This window comes from Guyanagaster necrorhizus (genome assembly GCF_019112545.1).
Source record: "Guyanagaster necrorhizus MCA 3950 unplaced genomic scaffold BT62scaffold_49, whole genome shotgun sequence".
Lineage (NCBI taxonomy): Eukaryota > Fungi > Basidiomycota > Agaricomycetes > Agaricales > Physalacriaceae > Guyanagaster > Guyanagaster necrorhizus.
Window position 1 is genome coordinate 235,692 of NW_025064928.1, and position 17,420 is coordinate 253,111.

Genomic DNA, 17,420 nt, shown 5'->3' on the forward strand with positions numbered 1-17,420 from the left:
AATCTTGTCCTTGGCATGACATTAAACTGCCATCCTGAGCAAGACCCTGCTCGATGGTCCAACAGGAAGGAGATTGGTTAAGTTTCCTCACCATCCTCTAGAAAACCCAGCAATGGGCCTCAGTGGATGGGGATTGGTTAAGCTTTGAGCACCATTCTCCTGAATCTGGAGGAGGGGATTATAATACAGGGATATTCCTTCAGAAAACCAGCTGACTCTGAGAAGAGACAGGCCACCCCGAGCTTACTGGCCAAAACCCATTGGTTAAGCTTCAAGTATCATTGGGATGCTGGAGAGTGGTTAGTGTTGTACTTTGGGATCCCCTGGGGACTGGAGAAAAGTGCAAGACAGGTACTGATGTATGCTGCAGATCTGTGCTTAGGCATCAGTGAAGCACGTGCATTGGAACAGGAAGGAGTCATCAACTGAACTGTAGTGGGCTGGTCTAGTATACCAACCTGGCTCAAGAGGACAAATATCACCTGTTGGTGTGCTGCAGATTAAATGCTGTGGTATGCTTATGTTGTTTCCACATGACTGACCTTGCCAGTGGCAGAAGGGAGATTACCAGATGGCCCTTGCAAGAGAAGCTTTTACATGGGGGAATAGCCTTCTCTAGGGAAATATTTAGAAGTCAACCAATATGGTTCCACTCTGAAGCTGACCAAAAAATATGTCTCTTAACTCAACCATCAGTGAGCATATGCCTCTGTGATAAACACAACCTATGTTTGGTTGGAGAAGCAGAAGAGATCTCCCAGTTTATAGATGGCCCCAACCACAACTGCAGCAAGAGGAGCAAGATGTGACTGCCATATATGCACTGCAATGAAGGAGAACTTGTTGGAATCTGTGGAGAATTTGAGCAATCCAGCATTCTTGCATGCTGAGTAAAGAAAGAATCCAAGGAAAATTGAAGGAATTGTTGAAATGCTAAGTGATGCATGGACAAATGTGTCACTATGATGCTTGTGACATCTAATTCTGGTCTTTTTATTCCATAATCTTCCTTGTATTTGTACCTGTGCTTCTTGTCTCAGCAGCCATTTATGTATGAATAGTCATTGATTGCTCTTCTCATCTGTTAACTATAACAGCTGAGCTTACTTTGACCATATCTAGTTATTCTCATACCAAAATTCTTTCAGGTTATAGGTCTCACCCTGAACTGAACTTGAAGCAATTAATATTATTCCATATCTTATTGCTCTCTATGCAAATATCTACTATTACAAGTGTATCAACTGATTCTACTAATCTTTCTGCCTCCATGCTGTAGCTTGAGACAAATGGAGTAAATTGGTCTATCTTTGCTACTCACTTTGAAATAGCTGTGGCAGCTAAAGATAAGTGGGGTCACTTTACTGGTACTACTCTTTATTCAAGCTATGACATACATTCTATTACTGAGGATCAAGCTGTTGAGATTCATCAATGAGATAAAGATGAAGCCATCTCTTGATTCTTATTGTCTCAGCAAGTTCATGATAGTACTTTATACTTAGTTTATTATGTGGCTATCATCAATGAACAGTGGGCTGGAATAGTGAAGTATTATATGGAAAAAGGAGTATATGCTCAAACCAGCCTTTGACAATCTTTTCTTGCTTCAAAATATCTTGATAGAGCTAATATATGTCAGTTTCTGGAAGAGCTATGAGTACAGAGAGAGAAAATAGCTTTATATGAAGTCAAGATTAATAATGATGATTATCATTCAACAATACTCTCATCTATTCTATTCTTGATGGCTGAGTTTGCAGCAAACATAGTAGGATCAGTGAAGGTTAGCAAGAGAGTTATATCATCAATAGTCACTTCAATGATGACAATAATATTACTATTCACTCTCATACTCTGCTGCAAGCAAGATATTGATCCTGATCTTCTGATAAATATGATTTCAGAAGAGTATGATTGTCACCAATGTTTTAAGGCAAATTGATATCTGCAGAGTAGTGAAAAAGGGGGAAAAGTATGAGAGGAAGATGAAGCATTAGCAGCTGTATCTGGCAAGGCCAAAGGCAAATCCAAGGAGTGTTATTCAAATCATAGTTGCTTCAATTGTGAAAGTTATAATCATTGGAAAAAAGACTGCCATAAGCCTATGAAACAAGGCTTGATTGATGACAAGAAAAACAGTGGCAAGACACTGAGTGCTGCAAATGCTGCCATAGGCCTTAATAGTGATTCAGAAGTAGAGTGTGCATTCATTGCTTAGAGTGATGAAGATGATGAAGAACTCATTTGGAACTTAAATGTCAATGCTGATTTTATATAAGCTGGTTGTTAAGCCCAAATGACATGTGACCTAAACATGTGATAAACTGACACTGCCTTGCACTTCAGGCAATGATGTCAGAGTTCACTAAATGTGTTATGTGGCTCTGTATCACAAGGCCTTTAGATTGACTCAAGATAAGATGGTGAAGAATAAAACTTTAGCTTGAAGCTGAGGATACTACAGCAAGAGCTACACTACTTATATACTAGTCATCATCCATTCTATAGATATAACTATCTAATTGTGCATCCTGGTATTATAGAGTGTTTTGTCCAGTGTTGTTAAGCTATCTACAAAAGGGTATTGTCTATTGTCAAGCAGTTACTGTCATGTTGAAGAACAATGACTGACTGGGTGTTGTTGTGATGACTAAGCCCATCCTATGGTTCTAAGCACTGGCTAAGTGCCCTGACTAATCAAAGATAGAGGTCAATCTCTTGAATAAAAGATGAAAATAAAGAAAAATTATAACATTACCTCCTTCTTAAAATCATCATTCTGATGGCTTAATTTAGAAATAAGTTCTGGCATTCTGGGAGGATATAACCTGCCCTTCTTATGAGATTCATGAAGACATTGACTGTTAAGTTGGTCAATGCTTCTGGTTGTATTTTCATATAGCATTCTCTGCATCTATGTGTTGCTCATTAACCCATTGATTTGACTCTGGTCTATAGCCTTTTCAGCTGACTAGATAGTCTATGGTTGTTGTTATCCCACCACCTCTGGCCTTGACCTTTCATAATTTATAGTCTAATACCTGATCAATTTCATAGTGTTTTTTATCATCAATCAGATCAGACAGTGGCAGCAGTGGTTGTTCTTAGTTCAGAAATGCTGATGTGATGTAGGGTGTTAACAAAGTCTTGTTAAAGACATTGTGGACTTTTCAGATAACTGGGAGTTGCAGTTTATAGGTAGAGTTGCTGATCTTTGTCAGTACAGAGAATGAGCCAGTTCATTTGTCAGTGAGTTTGCATTTCAGGCATGAGAGATAGAGATTCATTGTGTCCAGCCAAACTTTGTCATTGACTGAATATTTGTGGGCAGTATGATGGTGCTTGTCATACTGATTCTTCATTGTTGCAGCAGTCTTTTCAAGGACCACTTTAGTTTCAGTGTGTATTTTTGCCATAGTTATGGTGAAGTCAGTGGAGATGGGCATAGTAGTGTGAACACACTCAGTCTGAGTGATATTGGGATATCACCTATGATTGACAAAAAATGAAGTCTTGCCTATGGCTGAGTGGATTCTATTGTTGTGTTAGAAGGCAGCAAGTACCAACCATTCCACTTAGTCATCTTATTGATAATTGATAAAGAGATAGAGGTATTTCTCTATCTCTTGGTTCACCTGTTCTGTTTGACTGTCTGTTTGAGGGTGATAGATGGTTGATGTATTTTGTTTGATGTGGAGGAGTCAGTATAAGTTATCCAAGAACTTGGAGATGAATTGTAGGCCTCTGTCAGAGATGATGACTTGGAGCATACTATATTTGGCATACACCTCATTGTGGAGAATCTTTGTCCATCCTTCCAAGGTTAATTCCATTGAGCAGACAATCAGAATGATCATCTTGGAAAATTAATTGACTATGATGATGATGATGATATCATAGTTGTTGCAGTCCAGTAATCTGGTGATCATGTCCACTGAAATGTGGGTCCATGGTGACAATGAAATCTCATTTGAGTAGAGTGAGACAGCTCATAGTTGAGTGGAAGACTTGTCTCATTGGCAAGTTTCACATGTCTTGATATACTGTTCTTTGTTCTGACCCATTTTAGGCCACCAGTATTCCTGGAGTACTAACTTTTTTGTTTTAGCAATGCTGAGATGTCTAGTGGTTGTGTGGTCATGATATATGGCAATGATCTCACCACAAAGAGCTTAATCTCTGAGAATATAGATCTGCCCATCATAGCAGATCATCTCCTCCTCCTTCTTCTTTATGCCTCATTCATGGTTAAGTGATGGGGCCACTTGCTGATCCTATTTCTAGGTATCCTGAGTTGCACTCTTGATGCACTCATGGATCTCCTCTTCTGTCAGCATAACCATTGCATGGAAGTGTTCCAGTTTCAGGATTATGACTCCCTCATTGTTGTTTCCTTCCTGGTCATGATCTGCCCTCCTACTGAGCAGATCTGCTTTCTTGTTGGCTGCATCAGACTTGTAGTGCAGTGTATAATTGTACTTGGATAATTCTATGATCCACTGAGCTTGCCAGCAGTTCAACTTCTGTGGCACTCAGAAATACCAGAGGTTTTGGTGATCAGTCCAGATTTCAAAGATCTGAACTAATCCAATGAGGTAATACCACTATTTGGCCAGAGCAAGCATTATAGTGAGCAACTCCTTATCATAAATCTCATAGTTGTGCTCTGTAATGGTTAAAGCCTTAGAAAGGAATGCAACTGGGTGCTATTTGCTATCCTGTTCTTAAGAGAGGATAGCACCTATAATGCTCTCACTTGAGTTGGCTTCGACATGGAATTTTCCATCTTATGTTAGGATGGCAAAAACTATGTTCTCTGATAGCCAGTGTTTGAGATCATTAAATGCTGACTGTTGAGATAGGCCTTAAGTCCAGGGGGCATTGTCAGTCAATTGCATCATTGGGCAGACCATCTTACTGTAATTGTGGATAAAGTGTTAGTAGAAGTTTGTGAAGCTGAAGAATGATTGAAGTTCCTTCTTCTTTATTGATTCTGGCCATTTGGTGACCTCTGCTACTTTGACAGGATCCATCCTGATGCTTTCTTTGCTGATGATGACTCTGAGGTACTTGGTCTTAAGCATCTTGAACTCACATTTTTCAGCCTTGAAAAATAGTTGGTGTTTTCTCATGAGAGTCAGTACTTGTTATATCAGCTGTCAGTATTTCTCTTTGGTCTTAGACATAATGAAAATATTGTCCAAGTAGATTATAACCTTTTTAGTGGCAATGAGATCCTTGAAAATATCATTTATCATTCATTGAAAGATGACTGGTGAATTGGTCAGACCAAAGGATATGATTGTTAGTTTAAACAGTTCTTAGTTCATTTGGAATGTGGCCTTCTATTTGTTGTCTTTCTTGATGCATACATTGTTATAGCTCCAACAGATGTCCAGTTTGGTGTAGTATTAGATGCTGTAAAGCTTGTCTATTAGTTCAGAGATTAATAGAAGCAGATAGTAATTCTTGATTGTCATTTTGTTGAGCTTCTAGTAATCTTGCACTGGTCAGAGTTTTCCATCTTTCTTCTTGATGAAGAAGAAGAATAAGGCTATTGGAGACTTTGATGGCTGAATTCATCCACTGGAGAGATTCTCCTCCAGGAACTGATTGAGCTCTTATTGCTCGTTATTGCTAAGTGTTACAATTTTTCCTATTTTCTTTTTTTTTTTTTTTTCAGAAATAACCCCTATTCTTGCTTAGTCAGAGTGCTTAGGCCAGTGCTTAGGACCATGGGAATGCTTAGCTCAGCAACCCAGTCAGTCATTGTCTTATCATGCTGCTGTGTGCTGTGAAGAGAGAGACAATGCTCCTTTTGTTCTCTAATTACAGTGCAGTGATAACAGCACAACAGCAGGACAACAGCCTTTGTGGAGAGCCTGGCAACAGCAGAGGAAACAGCTCAACAGCAGATAATATCTTTTTGTGAACAGTTATTAATAGCCAGATAACAGAACAGTATTTAAGTAGTGTAGCTCTCGCTATAATATCTCAGCTTTGAGCTAAAGTTTATTCTCTACCATCCTATCTTGAGCAACTTGCAATGCCTTGACCACACACCTCTATTAACACATCAGTGAACTCAGTCAGTCTAACCTGAAGTGTGAGATTCTGAACTGTCTATCATGTGTTAATAGTCATGTGGAGTTTAGGCTTAACAATTAGCTCAAAGCTTCTAGCTTTCCTTCCTCAAGCCTAATTGTGCTGAGGAACTGAATGCCACCTGCCCTTAACCCTTTCGATCCAAACTTTACTCACGAGTTCTTTAAACTCTTGGTATCTATTATAAGAATCTTGATTGGTCTATTGGTGATTATACAGCTGTGCTGTAGATGCCAATCAATCGTAGTCTGGACAATCAGGCACTATTATGAATTCTAACATATTTGAATCATCCTTCAAAATATCATATCAGACCTCCCCCTCCACAACATCCCTGCCTTTGTCCAACAGTCCTTCCAATCCACAGAAGAAACAGACTCTGAAAATGTCTCTGGGAGCTCGACTCAGAAACATTCTAAGGAAGAAGAGGAGCAGCATTAGCAGCACACATACCTCTCATGACCCCTGACAGCAGTTGTTCGAAACTCTAGAAACCCTTAGGCTACAGGGTTTCAATGACCCAGACCTGACACCCCCATCTCGTCCCCCCAGCACAGCATCCTGGCAATCAGGACAGCAACCCCTGTTTTTAGCACCGGCATTGGATGTCATGCCAGAGACTCCCTGGATACCCCATGAATGGCTTGAGAGATCCAAGGTTTCAGGAGCCATAGATTTCGATCCACTATATCCACAAATGACAGAAGGACTAGCAGCAGAGCCAGGGCTGAAAATGACCAGTATTGGCCCAATAACAGTGACAAGCACCACTGGTGGCAGGCCACTGCTATTGAAGCCAACTGGATGGAGCACAGCCCAGCTTGCAGTCATATTAGTAGAACAGAAGGCACATGAACGGTACCAGCAGAAACATAGCCAGCTTATCCCATCATTATGGTCCTCTCTGGAGAGGACCAAGTTTGACATACCTATAACATTTCTGAGCATAGGGAGGAGCAGGCATGCATCAACAACAAGATCACAAGAGAGAATGCTCTCTTTGGGCACTATCTCCAAGCACAAGCAGTGGAGGAATAAAGAAGAATAGAAGGGGAAAGCCGTACTGACACTCTTGTTGGAACTACCATCTCTGACTTGCCTTTCCAGAAATCTGCCACTCCCACCATTGAGTCTGATCCCTGAGCAGACCCTATCGAAGAAGAGGCTCAGCCAAACCTCAATGACAACTGCCTGCTATCTTACAGGACAGATACCATTGCAGAGACAGACGACATCCTGGTCCAGGGAGATGGAATCCCAGAAGAGAGAGATACCATCAGAGGAGACAATAAGGATACTGACCCAACTGGTGACTTCAAGAGGTTCCTCAATGGAAGTTTCACAGCTCTCTTTCTCAATCTAAAGTTCTATAGAAACTTCCACCAATATCACAGAACAATGGTGCTAGCAACAATGAGTGTCAAGAGGCTGCCAGAGCAGCCTGAGCAGCAGCCTACTTCTTGACCCAGATCTGATGATGCTGGACCCATCATGCAGCCCCAGCATGGCTGTCTCAGAGGTCTATGACCTGTATGATAGTTCCCTCCTTGAGGGAGATGTGGACAGCAAGACTACCAGCAGAGATGTGGATGATGAGGGGGAGGAGGATCATGACGAGAAAGTCATGGATCCTTCAACTGACTGGGTCAGCTTGTAGAACATCAATATGCATGAACAGAAGCAGAGGGAGTTAGCATGAGAGGCATGAAAGGAGGACTTCATGGAGTTGTTCTGGGAAGAAACAATGACATTGTGGATGGACAACACCTGGTTGGTGTCACTCATAGAGCAAAGATGTCTCTCTGCTGACTATGTTGAGCATGTAGAGATTTTACAATATGCAGCTACTGAACAGGCTATTTTTACTTATAATAAAAGATATTTAGGATATCAGATGCAGATGTTATCACTATACAGGCTGAAGTATGGCACAATGCCAAGACCATGGATGCTGAGTATTGTGCTAAGCCAGCTGGCTAATATAGCATCCACCATCTGAATGATATCATTAAGATACTTGTTTGCTACTTCTGTCATCTGTAGTACAGCATCTTGGCTTTTCCAATACTGACCCAAGCTGAGTAGCTACCATCTGAACCCATGGAGGTTTCCAGTTCGGTGACCATTCACTGGACAGCCACCACCAGATGAAGTCAAGAGCAGCAAAGACCCCAAACCTGCCAAACTAGTCTCTCTAAAGGATGATCCTGTGGCACTTGCCTAGGGCTGAACCATCAGGAATGGGTAGATCATACGAAAAACAGTTTCTCCACTGGAAAGTCCTGTTACTGATGATGGCTCCTTCTATTCTTTCTCAGGACCTCTGAGTGGATGGTCGGGACTATCTGCTGGAGAATGGCCCAACCCGATGCCTGCTCTTGATGTGAGAGCTCAAATCTTTAATGTCAAACCCATCTTAGTAGCAGAACTCAAACTCTTCTGAGGTGTCTCTGACAATATCAACTGGTTCTTAGTTGACTGCAACCAGTATTTCCAAGTATTTGCACTATATTTCCTTGCTGATATGTATAAGGTCACATTTGCAGTCACTCATATGGCCAACAAAGCAAAGACCTGGTGGATCCTGATCTCTCCAACATTCTGGTCCACTATGAGGACTCATCATCGATATCTCTTATGGCCGATATTCAAACAAATGATTGTCAACAAATTTATGGACCTAGCTATCCAAGAAGTTCATAAGCAGAAGATGAAGAAGTACAAGATAGCTGGCAAGGCTGCCACTGATTACTTCAATGAGTTGGAGTGACTTGGACAGCTCGCTGGAATCCACAATGATGTCACTGACTTCAGACAGATGGTCAAATACATGAAGATGGGCCTGCCATCTCATTATCTCATCATTATTTCTGACATCGGACAGGGAGTTCTCATTGGATATGATAAATGGAAGGCCCAAATTATCACTATGTACAAGGAACGACAATGACAGAAGGCAGAAGCAACAACCCTGATGTATGGGACTTATAGAAGCCAGAGACAAGGCTTGAGGTCTTCTGTCTCGGCTGCGATTACATCCATCAAGCCTGGGAGCTTAACCCCAACTTCTTTCAGAGAGAAGTGAACCAGTACGGACACAACATTTACTGGAACAGATCAGCCAATGGATATGGATCATCTCAAGAAGGGGGGAAAGTGTTTTAATTGTGGCCAGAAGAGTCACATGGCATGAAACTGCCCCTAAAAGAAGAATAAATGCACCTGGGAGGATATTCGAGCACAGATTGCTGAATTAATGAAGGAGGACCAAGACCTCAGGCCTGAAGGTAAGCCTGAGGAGGTAAAAGGCAAGGCCGAGCAGTGAGCAATTCTACTGACTCAGCTCAAATATTAACCAGTGGACTGTCACTCTCAGCCATTGAATAGACTGACTATTTCCCTTCTGTAGTCACTCCATCTATGCCTAAATTATGCATGTATTTGAATATACCTGACAGTACCACTTTTATAGAATCACCTAAGAAACCAAAACAACTAAAACCTGCCACTCAATTGCCAACATATGGCTGAAGAAGGATGGAGAGTCCTAAAAAAGATGAGTCCTTATCAAAAGTTTATCAAACTAATACTTTAGGAACTCAATTGCCCTCAGGCTGAACAGAGGCAGAGGGTCCCAATAGCTGGCTCAAACCATTTGATACTGAATGGACTTGGTGGACCATCAAGGACACGAAGGACAAAGCAGTGGCAAAGACAGTACTTAAGAACTGGGTACACAAGACCTGAGCCGAAGAAGTGATTGACAAAATGATTACTGGGATGAGGACTGTAGAGTGATGTCAGGCCCTGGAATGGCTTGATGAACTGTGCAGGCCATAAAAATTCATCTGACAGACTAAATCCTCAGGACAAGACTTATTAACCAAGGTCTAAATCAAGACATTAACGTCTTGATCTATCTATACAGTCACTGCTCTAATTGATAGTGGCTGCACAGAGAGTTCAATCAACAGAGCTTTTGTCAACAAGCACAAATCTTCCACTCAGACAACAGCAGCATCCATTCCAGTCTATAACACAGATGGGACTAAGAATCAAGCTGGATCTATCACTGAATATGTGGAGCTTAGGCTCACTATTAGAGATTATTCAGAATGAATTGATCTAGCTATAACTGATCTGGGAACCAAAGAAGTGTTCCTTGGTCATAATTGGCTAATCAGACACAATCTGCTAATCAATTAGAAAACTGAATGCATCATTTTTGCTCAATGCTATTGCCAGAAAATTCTGTTTGAATTACTGAATGAAGATCCCGAGGACTGATGGGATGAAGAGATGGAAGATGGTGAAACGATTCTCACTGTTGACCTACAAAGGGCTATTAACATTCAAGCAATACACCATGCTAATGACCTGACAGCAAGAGCCAATGCCAAAAAGAAGAAAAGGACATTCAAGAAAATGGTATCTGAATAGGCATGAGACTATCAGGATTTATTTGAAAAAGAAAGTTTTGATGAACTACCTGAAGCAAAGGCCTGAGACCATGCCATTGAACTGATCTCTAATACAAATGCTAACCTAGATTGCAAGTGTTACTCTCTGGGCAATAATGAGCAATAGAAGCTAGACAAGTTCCTCAAAGAGAACTTATCTAGTGGAAGGATTTGACCATCAAAGTCTCCAATGATGTCACTCTTTTTCTTCATCAAAAAGAAGGATGGAAAACTTTGACTGGTACAAGATTATCAGAAGCTCAATGAGATAATGATCAAGAATCATTATCTGCTTTCTTTAATTGTAGAGTTAATGGATAAACTCTGAGGCACTAAGTACTACACCAAACTGAACATTCGGTGGGGGTACAACAATGTGCACATTAAAGAAGGTGATGAGTGGAAGGCTGTTTTTTGAACTAACTATGGTTAGTTCGAGCTAATGGTTATGTTCTTTGGACTCACTAACTCACTGGCCATATTTCAGTGGATGATGAATAATATCTTCAAAGATCTCATTACCATGGGAAAGGTAACAATCTACTTGGATGATATTCTCATTATGTCTAAAGCCAAGAAGAAGCACCAAAGGATAGTGTGACAGGTACTGTCCTTGATGAGGAAGCATTGACTTTTTCTCAAGGCTGAAAAGTGTGAGTTTGAGGTGTTGGAAACCAAATACCTTGGAGTCATTATCAGTGAAGGAAGCATCAGGATGGATCCTGTCAAAGTAGCAGGAGTGACTGAATGGCTGGAACCGATGAAGAAGAAGGAACTGCAATCTTTCCTTGGATTCACCAACTTCTACTGATGATTTATCTGGAATTGCAGTAAAATAGTCCAACCTATGATGTAATTGACCAGGAATTCCCAATGGACTTGAGGAATTTCTCAATGGGTAGCATTTAATGACCTTAAATGCTGACTAGCCGAAGATGTCATCCTGACCATACCAAGTCAGGATGAGAAGTTCAGAGTGGAGGCTGACTCTAGTGAAGGTGCTATTAGAGCCATACTCTCACAGGAACAAAATAGCAAATGGTGACCAGTTGCTTTTATGTCAAAAGTGCTCACTGTAATGGAGTGGAATTATGAAATATACAACAAGAAACTCCTTGCTATAATGCTCACCTTAACTGAATGGCGGCATTATCTCATCAGAGCCAATCAGATTTTTGAGATCTGGATAGATCATTAGAATCTACAATACTTTCGACAACTCCAAAAGCTTAACTGAAGACAAGCCAGATAGGTTATGGAATTATCTGAATATGAATACATGCTTCACCATAAGGCTGGTGCAGCAAACAAGAAGGCTGATTTCCTCAGCTACAGGGCAGATCATGACCAAGGAGGAGATGACAACAAAGAAGTTATATTACTATGACCAGAACACTTCCAGGCAATGATCATGCTGATGGAAGAGGAGATGCATGAATGTATCAAGAGTGCCACTTGAGATCCCCACAAATAGGATCAGAGGATTGCCCTATCACTCAACCATGAGTGAGGACTAAAGAAAGAAGGAGGATTGATCTGCTATGATAGAAGGATCTATATCCCAAGGGATCAGAGACTTTGAGATGATATCATTGCCATCTGTCATGATCATGTGACTGCCAGACATTCAGAGATCACTAAAACAAAGGAATTAGTCTTGAGGAAATATTGGTGGCTAAAAATAGACTATAATATCACCTGATATATCAAGGCTTATAAGGTCTGCCAGCAAGGCAAGACTTCAACACAACCCAGAGCAGCCCCACTCCACCCAAATGAGATCTCTTCATCATCATGGACTGTTAGGAACATGCCAATCAAGTAGGTCTGAGTGCATGCACAGAGTTCAGCGAAGTGTATAGGCATTGACAAAGCTATTGGCAATGTCACCTTTGAGTTAGAGCCCAAGGATCTGGATGGACAGAACAGAGTTCCATTAGAGAAGTGAATAGGAATATCCTTCAGAGCGGAATCTGATGGATGAGGTAGGGAGGAGTGGAAGTGAGTGCAAAGTGTAGATGGCTTATCCAAGTTGATATTTGAACTGAGTAGTTATGATGATGTACATGGCTTTATATACTAATAGTAGCTAATTCCAAGTCAGGTTCCATTGGGTTCCAGTGTCAGTATTTGCTACTGAGTTCAGGGTCTAGATATTACAATGTGAAATATAGATGTGAAATGATAATGGTGAAATGAAATTAATAGGTAATAGGAAGCAGTCAGAGTCTGGTGGATAGCATGATTGGATTTGTGGTTGGTTGAGGTGACACAGAGGCCAGTGGCATGTGCATAACAGTATTCCCTCCTTAGTGTTCTTGTCCTCAAGAGCACAGATCCCGATGGCCAGTGGGACCATATGAAAAATTGTTAGTAGCCATGGGAGTTTTGCAGCTTGAACTAAAACCACCATCTTCACCTATGTCATTGCTCACACACTTCCAAGCCTCTGATGAGGGGGTCCACCCCTGATAGCCCTGAAGAGGCTAAGGAATTGTTTTATCTGAAATGATGAACTGCAGAGGAAGAATATGTGGAAGCCATGGAGAGCTATTTGGAATAGCAAGAAGAGTAGGAGTGGGAGGAGAGGGCCCAAGCAGATCATGTGGCCTGGAAGTCATGAAAAAAGGAGCAGAGGGAGAAATTGGAGAGGAAGAGAGAGGAGGTTCGGCAGGCCATGGAGAGGTGGGTGAAGGAGGCAAAGAAGGCATTGAGAGAGGTAGCTTGGAGGGAGGCTGAGGAGAGGGAGGCCATAGAGGCAGTGGCAAGGGCTGAAACTGAGGAGGTAGAGCCAGAGGGGATGATTATAGAGAATGGGTTGCAAATGATCCCCATGAAGGCTATTGATTTTTAGCTGTGTCAAGTGTTGGCAGAACGGTTTGGTTCTAGTCCTGGTCTTTGCTTCAAGAAGGTGGCTTGCCCTGTGCCTCTAGGGTCTGATGATAAGCAGGACAAGAGGACTGAAGGGAACAATGAGTCTGAGGAATCCAAGGGGACTCTGAAGAGGAGGAAAAAGATGTGAGAGGGGAAGAGGAGGATAGTGGGTCTAGCAGAGAAAGGCTGTAAACACAAGTTCAGATTGAGGAGCATAGTGGATGGTAGTGGGACAGAGGTGGTTATTAGTCTCAAAAAGCGGATGAAGTTAGAAGTGGTGGGACTGGTGAAGGGTGAAGAATTATTGGATGGTGAAAGTAAGTGTCTTGGTTTTCTTTTATGGCTTAACTTAGCTTTTGTTTTCAGGGAGTTGTGTGCATTGTTATCAAGATGGCGCATGGTGTTATGCATGACTGGTAACTGAAGGTGCTGGTCAAGGGTGGACTTGCTCTCACTGCAAGATCAAGAAAACCGTCTGTTTGTTCAATAAGAGCATCACTGTGAGTGAGGTGATCAGCAGTGTGGAGGTCTCTGCTGGTCTCCACCAACTTTCAAAATTGATATGCAAGTTGATGCATCATGTGGATGAGTTGGTGGATGAGGTGGCAGATATTTGCAGTACTGTGGCAGGTCTTCAAGATGACTATAGTTCCAATAATATGTCGTCTCCTTTGGAGCTGTTTTCAGAGTCCAAGGTGGAGGCCTGAAAGAAGGCCTGACTGATTTTCAAGGATGAGAGGGATCAGGAGGTGAAGGATCTTTGAGAGGTGATGTTGAAGGGGCTGGATGAGGATATAGAGGAGTTGAAGAAGCAGGGGGAGAGTTCAGGTTTCAGTGCAGGCCCATTGGGTTCTGCTTTTTTGTAAAATATTTGTATGAAGTATATAGAAAAGGGTATTGGATGTTGGTAGTGGAGAAAGAAAATGTAAATACAAGATTTTGATTTGAAAATGTAAGAGTGATTGAAATGGTTGTAATTAGTGGTTAGAATTGAAATGGTAAGGTGGAGTGCTGATGGTGTCCAGAGTAGTATTGTATTAGGAATGGGATGTTTGAATGACTTTGGACAAGAGTCCTGGTTTGCCTGGATATTGGTGGTGGAATTCTTCAATGAATTCATCAGCAGAGAACTTGGAGGCCAGTAACCAAGCAAATTCTTCATTAGTACCTTCATATCCTAGCCACTGGAGTTTGTACAACAGTGGGCAGCAAAACCAGCAGTCCAGTTTAGAGTCGAGGATTTGGGCTATTTCGAAATGTTCTTCTCCATCGACTTCAACTGGAGGTGGTGGTGGTTGAATTCAGTTAGGAATTCTTTAAATATCTTGGTTTCTTTTTCTACATTGGCCTTTGCAGCTAGATCATTGGCATAATGCATTGTGCAAATGTGTATGGCCTTTTGCAGGTCAACAGTGAGGATTGTCTCACTGTCCTTCATTTTCTTATCCTATTGGTCTTCAGGATCTTTATTAGATAATTTAAAGAGAATTTTTTGACACTGGCATCTTGTGAATGCAATTCAACCAGTTTTCCAATTGATAAGCAGGTTATGGCAAATCAGCCAGTTGTGTTCAAGAAAAACTTCCTTGGCTCTTAGGTTGATAATGGTTAAGTTGATTCTTTCTGAGTGATCACCAATTGTGAGCCTAAGCTTGATGAACTCAGTAATCAAACCAGCTTGATTCTTGGTGCCATCTGCATTATATATTGGTATTGAGGCTACAGTGGCTTAGATCAGGAGTTTGTGCTTAGTGACAAAAGCACAATTGATTGAGCTATCCATGCAGCCACTGTTGATCAGGACAGTTACTGCATAGGTGCTTTAGGACATAAGTGTCTCAATTTGGGCCTTGGCTAGGAGGTTTTAGCTAGAGGTTTTAAACCATCAGATAAACTTCTATAGTCCTTGAAGCTCATCAAGCCACTTTAGGGCTCAACAGCATTCTGCCTTCCTTATCCCTTCAACTATTTCATTAATCATCTCTTCAGCTCGAGTTCTGTGGATCCAGTTCTTGAGTGCAGCTTTTACCACTGTCTCATTCTTTGTGTCCTTGATGACTTGCCAGATCTCTTTGGTGTTGAATAGCTTGAGCTAGCCAGTGGAGCTCTCTGCCTCTGTTCAGCCTGTAGACAGTTGAGTTAGATCCTTAGGCAATTCTTGTTATGGAGTGGTGAAGTCAGATATATTCAAATGCATGCATAATTTAGATATAGGTAAAACTACAGAGATAGAATTAGTCTGTCCAGTGGCTACTTGTGATACACCACTCTTTGTTCTGGCTGAGTCAGTAGAATTTCTCACTGCTTGGCCTGACCTTTTACCTCCTTGACCTTCATCTCTGGTCTGAGGTCTTCTTCCTCCTTTTGTAATTCTGCAATCAGCACCTGTAAGTCTTCTCAGATATGCTTATTCTTCTTCTGAGGGCAATCCCATGCCATGTGGCTCTTCTGGCTACAGTTAAAGCACTTATCCTCCTTCTTGAGTTGATTCACATCTATTGGCTTATCTGTTCTAGTAAATATCATACTTATACTGGTTTTTTTCTCACCATATGAGGAAGTTGGGGTCAAGCCACCAGACTTGGCAGATGTGGTCATGCTGGAGGGGTTGGGCTTTATTCTCTGCCCCTGGTGCTTCTGTCCACAAGTGGACAGAGTAATTTGTTTAGCCTTCTGTCACTGTCACTCTCTGTATATTGTGATGATGCATTTCTTCCATGTGTTATATCCCTTCAGAATGTTTTGTCTGAGATCTGAGATAATCTTCAAATAGAAGGGCAGTACTCCCATCTTCATATACTTGACCATTCAGCTCATATCTGTGACATTGACATGCCCTCTCCATGTTTAAGCATGTAAAATTGCAAAAATTGAAAATACATGGACTGTATTTCAGTCCAATAAGCATGTAACTGAGAATAGAATAAGAGCACACAGAAACTTAGCCATCATGAGGCTAAACTGAAGTAACAAGAAGCAGAGTGCATGGCCTAGTAGCAGACAAATACCAGAGGAGTTAGACTGCATGTGAGGTCCTAGCACTTGGCTCTAAATGTGCCAATATCATTACAAGAAGACATGCTAAAATAAAAAGAATATGATCAAAATATGATCAGCAATCCTGATCACATTGATCAATGATGCACTGATAGAATATGCTTTAGAACAGAGAACTGAGACCCAAAGAAAGGTATTTGAATAACTGGATGCTGAACAGAGAAATAAAATGATGGCAACAAAGAAATAGATAGAGGAATACTACTTTCAGAGATGAATAGCATATGTACTGCTCAGAGACTTGCATGCATACCTATAATGCTTTAGCATGCTTAACACAGTGAGAGACTCTGCATCATACTGTGGTATAATAAATACTATATTAAGTAAGTTAATTAATGCATGTCAGGCCAGAAGCAGTGCATTTTATGTGCTAGAGGGAATGTTGAGACACTGAAAAAGAGAACATAACTATTGTGGCTGACTTCAGACATAGGAGATAACTCTGAGAGTTCAGAACAGTTTACCACTGTCAGAGATGTGTCACTGAGAAAATAAAAAAGTGAGCAGACCTGGCTAGGCCAGCTAGCTGAGGCCAGCTAGCAAAGAAACATTGCACAGTTCTGGCCCAGAAGAGAATAAGTGTGGCAACTGCAATATGCATGAGAATAATACCTATGAGATCTGACATAGAGTCCTGTGCTTTAAAGATATCATAGTAGGATTGTATTAATAAGTACTATAGTAGAGTATTTAAATACTGTATTGTATGAGTAGAAGAGAGAGTTTCTGACCCTCACAGTTGCAGTGTATTAGATACAGAAAATCTTGCACTCTAGCTCTGGGTTCATGTTTGTAACTTCAGATGAGAGAATAGATATATTATTGAATATTCTTGAGAGAGCTATGAGAACTTAGTGAGGCATCAAAGCTCATGAAGAACTTGAGCCCAATTTAATAAGAGGTTTTGGATCATGCTCT